Raw genomic sequence first — 6,273 nt, 5'->3', positions numbered from 1 at the left:
AGAAAGGCTTCGGGCTCTGTTGTCAAAAAATGGACAGGGGGGCCCAATGCTCCAGGGCCCAAGACCACAAATATACGGAGCACTGGAGGAACCCAGCAACCCCATCAGGGTAGTGCCCAGGACACATTGTCCATTAGATCTCTCATCAGACAAACCAGAGGGAATGCAGGGTCGGACATCTGCGCCTCCACTAGAGCAGTACTAACTCCAGAGATGGGATTTCAAATCATTCCCACAGGAGTAAAAGAACCTCTTCCCAAAGGAACAGTAGGCTTATTATTGGGATGCAGTTCTTCTACTCTAAAAGGACTTATGATGAGTTCTGGGGTAATTGATCCCGATTCTGAAGGTGAAATAAAAATTATAGACAGTTCTCCAAAGTGTATATCAGTAATTTCACCTGGAGATAGAAAAGCACAGTTACTAATAAAACCCAGCCTACATGATATATTTTCCAGTCGTACTGTAGAAAGAGGTTCCAAGAGATTAGGCTCCACAGGTATAGATTGGGCTATGCTTTCTTTAAATTTAGATTCTCAACCCATGCTAAAACTAAATATTCAAGGACATGAATTTAATGGGCTACTGGATGCAGGTGCAGACCTTAGTATCATCTCTCTTCAAGAATGGCCAAAACATTGGCCATTACAACAAGCCACTCAAATGCTTCGAGGCCTAGGAGTGGTGACTAATCCCCATAGAAGTGCAATGGTATTAGATTGGAAGGATCCTGAAGCATGTGAAGGAACTATACAGCCATATGTATTGGATCATCTTCCTGTAAATTTATGGGGACAAGATGTCCTAGATCAAATAGGACTAACACTAACAAACAACATCAATAAAAATGCACCCACTATTAGGGCTAGACAAGGTTTTAGGAAAGAAAAAAAAGATTAGGAAAACAAAAACAAGGTATAGCAGCACCAACTCAAATTGATCAAGGAATAAATAGACATGGATTGGGTTTTCAGAAGGGGTCACTGAGACAATCAAAATTACTTGGAAATCAGAAAGACCAGTAAGGGTTCCTCAGTGGCCCCTGACTAAAGAAAAGATACAAGCAGCCCATGACCTGGTCAAACAACAATTAGTGGAAGGACATATACAACCTACTGTATCTTCCCATAATACTCCCATTTTTGTCATCAAAAAGAAATCTGGTAAATGGAAATTATTGCAAGATTTAAGAACCATTAATAATGAGATGGTTATTAAAGGACCTCCTCAATCGGGGATTCCTCAATTGTCTGCTTTGCCAAAAGCCTGGTATGTTTTAGTTATAGATATTAAATATTGTTTTTTAAATTCCAATTCATCCTGAGGATAGTCCAGGTTTTTCATTTAGTATCCCTGCACTGAATCATGAAGGTCCCAATCAGAGATATGAATGGAAAGTAGTCCCTCAAGGGATGGCTAACAGCCCAACTATGTGTCAAATTTAGGTTAACAAAGTAATCCAGCCACTTAGAAATCAAAATCCTGAACTACAAATATTTCACTATATGGATGATGTATTATTAGCACAGAAAGATAAAAACACATTGCTAGAATGTTATGCAACACTTACAAACTTATTAAAAAATTATAATCTAGAGATAGCAATAGATAAATTACAATTAAATTATTCAATAATTATTTAGGAGTTCTATTATCCTCAACCATGTTCCATCCACCAAAATTTCAAATACAAGTAGATCAACTCAAATCACTTAATGATTTACAAAAGTCATTAGGAGACATAAATTGAATAAGGCCTTATGTAGGTATACAAACAGGAGAGTTGGGACCTTTATTTGATATCATAAAATATCCATCAGATCTAAACACACCCCACATGTTAACGCTTGAAGCAAGAAAGGCATTAAAAATTGTTGAAACATATATGGAAAATATGCATTTGAATAGAATTGATATAAGTTTGCCTTTATTATTTATTGTACTACCAACAAAAATATTCCTACAGGAGTATTTTGGCAAGAAGGTCCATTATTATGGATACATTTATCTTATTCTCCTAACACTATTCTTACTAGGTATCCTGAGGCTGTAGGACAATTAATACTCAAAGGAATAAAAGCAGCAAAGGGAGTGTTTGGAATTTCTCCCAATAAAATTATTACTCCATGTACTATGAATCAAATTGATGAGTTAGCTAATGAGTTAAATACTTGGGCAATGATCATGTGCAAATCTAATGTTTCATTTGATAACCACTTATATTCTAATACTTTATTGTCTTTTTGGTCATTGCATCCTGTAATATTTCCAAAAATGACAAGAAAAACACATATTATGAATGCTCCAAATATATTCACTGATAGGTCAAATAATGGTACAGCAGCAATAGTTACACCTGATCAAACATTTGCATTTTTAGTACGCAAACAATCAGCTCAAAAGGTAGAGCTTAATGCAGTTTTACAAACTTTTGCTTTGTTTAAAGATTCTGTATTTAATTTATTTTCTGATAGTCAGTATATAGTTAATGCTATAGTATCCCTGGAAGATGCTGGTAGGATTTCCCCTTCCTCTACTGTTTTCTCTTTGCTTTCCACTATAAAAAGTCTAATCTGGGACACAAAAGATCCGTTCTTTATAGGACATATAAGGGCATATACAGGATTGCCTGGAGCCCTTAGTTTGGGCAATGATTTAGCAGATAAAACTACACATGACAGGGGCTGAGGATGTGGCTCAAGCGGTAGCGCACTCACCTGGCATGCATGCGGCCCGGGTTTGATCCTCAGCACCACATACCAACAAAGATGTTGTGTTCACCGAGAACTAAAAAAGAAAATAAATATTAAAAAAAAACTGCACATGACATACATATTTTCTCTACACTAGAAGAAGCTACAAATTTTCATAAAAAGTTCCATGTCAATGCTAATACTTTACAAAAGCGTTTTAAAATAACTAAGGAATAAGCTAGACAAATAATAAAACAATGTCAAAATTGTGTGACCTTTTTACCACAAGTTAATCTTGGAGTCAATCCTAGAGGACTGATACCTAACCATATTTGGCAGATGGACGTCGCACACTTGCCAGAATTTGGAAAATTAAAATATTTGCATGTTACAGTTGATATTTCTTCTGGATTTTTGATGGGCTCTCCTCATGCCGGAGATAAAGCTAAAGATATTATAGCTCATTGCTTATAAAATTTTGCCACTGTGGGTGTTTCAAAACAGTTAAAAACAGATAATGTCCCTAGTTATACTTCTAACTCTTTTAAACAATTTTGCTCATCATTTGGCATTACTCATATAACAGGAATCCCATACAATCCACAGGGACAAGGCATAGTTGAAAGAGCTCATCAAACTATTAAAATGTACTTATTAAAGCAAAAAGAGGGAATTGGGAAGGGGTATATATCCCCCAAAGATAAACTTAAAATAACCCTTTTTACTCTAAACTTTTTTAAATTTGGATTCATCAGGACTTAGTCCTGCGGAAAGGCATATGTGTCCAAAATATGTACATAAGCCCAAGGTACTTTGGAAGGATGTTCTAACAGAACAATGGAAAGGTTCTGACCCAGTGATTGTCTGGAGTCGGGGTTCTGTTTCCACAGGGAGAACCCCAGCCGATTTGGATTCCAGAGAGATTAACTAAAGTGATTTCTACAGACCAAAAATAAGATGATTTGGCTTAAATTCATAACAGCTGATATCCAAAACTCCAGTTTGGCTATCCTTACATCTGTGACAGAACCAGGATGCTTTTTTTCAATATCTATTTTATTATTACCCTTTCCCACATCATGAAGTTCTATGTTTTTTGAGCTCATACAGACCTAGGCTAATGTTTTGCTGATTAGTTCTATTTTTTGACTATAGAGTTTTTAAACATTGCAATGGAGATTTCACCTGTAAAAAGTTATAAGGCCTTTACTATTATGTTATGTGTTGTATGTATTATATTATGTGTGCACACTTGTGTTTTATGTTGTATGTTTGTATGTACATATATCCATATATCATATATGATGGGTGCTCATGAAAAAAAATGGATCCAAATATTTTTTTTTAATTCACGTGATTTAAATGGTTTAATTTAAATTGGGTAAACAGCTGTTGAGGATTGTTTTAATATGTGAACAAAAAAGGAGGTTAACAGATCTGTTTGTTTACTTTCACCTTTCCTTTTCATTATATTTAATAATTCTATTCAAGATAATGTAAATTGTTCAGAAAATTGTTTTCTTTTAGTGTCTTCTGGAATGTTACATAATTTTTTTTCTTTAGCCATTATTGCCAGAATTCCTATCTTCATCCCAGTGCTGGCGAAGACAAAGATAAAACCAATCTGCAGCTTCTGCAATAGCCATCACTGAACTGCTTGAAGAATTTTCCTGGACTATGTATCACTTGTATGCATTGTGAACTCACTTATATGCATGGTGAACTATCTGTTGGTGCAGCGACTTGTGGTAGTGTTGGGGTATTTTTGCTGAGGGTGTCATCAGTGGTACGATTTTTTTAAAAGGAGCCATCAATTGGCTTGGTATATCTTCCTCCCTTCTGCTTGTCATGGTCATTCAGCTAAAATTTGAGGGCCAACAGAGGTGAGGCAAAGAACCTTACCCCCCCCCTGCTGGTACAAAGACCTATCCACAGGTGTGGCTGTATGCTGGACTGGTAGCCAATGACGGGTAAGATCCAATTGCAATGGTACCAACCTAAGACAGGAGGCTGACGCCTTGAGGTCAGCTCATCCGATGACAGGTAAGGACCATATGTACTATTGGACAACCAAAGGCAGGCATGGTCCCTAAGCCACATGCTTATTGTTTAAACAGAGAGGGGGAGATGTTGAGAGCCACAGCTGAAGGGGCCCCATCAAACTTCCAGCTGCCAGCAAACTTCCAGCTGCCAGCAAACTTCCAGCTGCCACCTGATGATTGGCTCACAGCGGCCCCAGCAAACTTCTAGCTGCCAACTGATTGGCTCCTCTGTGGTGATGCTCATTGGGCTGTTTCCTCACCCTTTCAGACCACGAAGCTGCTCACTGGGGGACTTTTTTTGGCTCCGCCCACATGACTCAGCCAATCGGCCTCAAGAGCAGGAGGAGTGGGGGAGGTGGAGAGGCTTGTGGGAAGCCAGTGGTGGCAGTTGGGCTCTGAAGGTTTTTCCTGAGGAGCTGTGTGGTGCGGTATGTGTGTTCTAAAAATAAAGTTGGTTTCTTTTGACAAGTGGCTCCTGAATTGTGCCCAGCCAGACTGCGGCATGGAACCATCTTGAATATATTATTATAATTCCAATTGCACACACATTTTTTGTTTCAGAGAAATGTACATCAATAAGGGAAGTTTGTTTGTTTGCTTGTTTTAAATACTTCTTTATCTAATCTAATTTTCTGATTTTTTTAATTGTTTTTTTTTCTGTTTCATTTTCTCCATTTCTTTGCTAATTATCTGTGAGTTCTATTGGAAATAGTTTTTTTAATTTTCATGTACATAAAGTATTTCATATTTCATAATGTTTCTTTTATTGATTTATAATTACATCAAATCATGAATAAAGGACATACTTTTATAAATGAAATCATTTTAAATTTATTGTGACTTGTTTTTGTGATGTTTGTATGGTCTATCTTATAGAATGTTTCATGTGCCTGAAAAGTATGTTCATTATGCTCTTATTGGGTAGAATGTTGCATAGTTGTCTGTTAGATCTGACTTGTTTATATTGCTGTTCATATTTTTTTTTAAATTTCCTTGCTGATGCTCTAATTGTTCTGTCTATTGTGAAGGTGCGTTATTAAAGTCAAACCATTATTATTGAATTACATATAATCTAATAAGTTTTCTTATTTTTTGTTTCATTTTGGGGAACCATTTCTAAGTTAACAAATATTTATAGTTGTCATGTTTTCTAGGTGGATTTATCAATTCTTATAAGTTCCTTTTTGTTTATAGTAACAGTTATTATCTTTTTTCTAATATTATCTGATATCAATATATTTACTAGCACTCTCACTTGGTTAGAGCTTGAGTGGATTAATTATTTTTCATTTTTTATTCTTTCAACCAGAAAGTAGGTTTTTAAAAATGTCTTTGTTAGTGTATTGTAGTTATACATAAAAGTAGGTTTCATTTTCTCACAATGATAATGCATAGAATATAATTTGCTCCATTTCTCCATAGTACTTCCTCTTTCTCTCCTCTCTTCACTTCCCCTGTTCTCCTTTCTCTGCTCTACTGGTCTCCCTTCTATTCATATATATTTTTTTAATTGTTGCTTCATAGATATACATACTGTT

Source organism: Ictidomys tridecemlineatus, chromosome 8, assembly GCF_052094955.1.
Source record: "Ictidomys tridecemlineatus isolate mIctTri1 chromosome 8, mIctTri1.hap1, whole genome shotgun sequence".
Lineage (NCBI taxonomy): Eukaryota > Metazoa > Chordata > Mammalia > Rodentia > Sciuridae > Ictidomys > Ictidomys tridecemlineatus.
Note: the sequence above shows the minus strand (reverse complement) of the source record.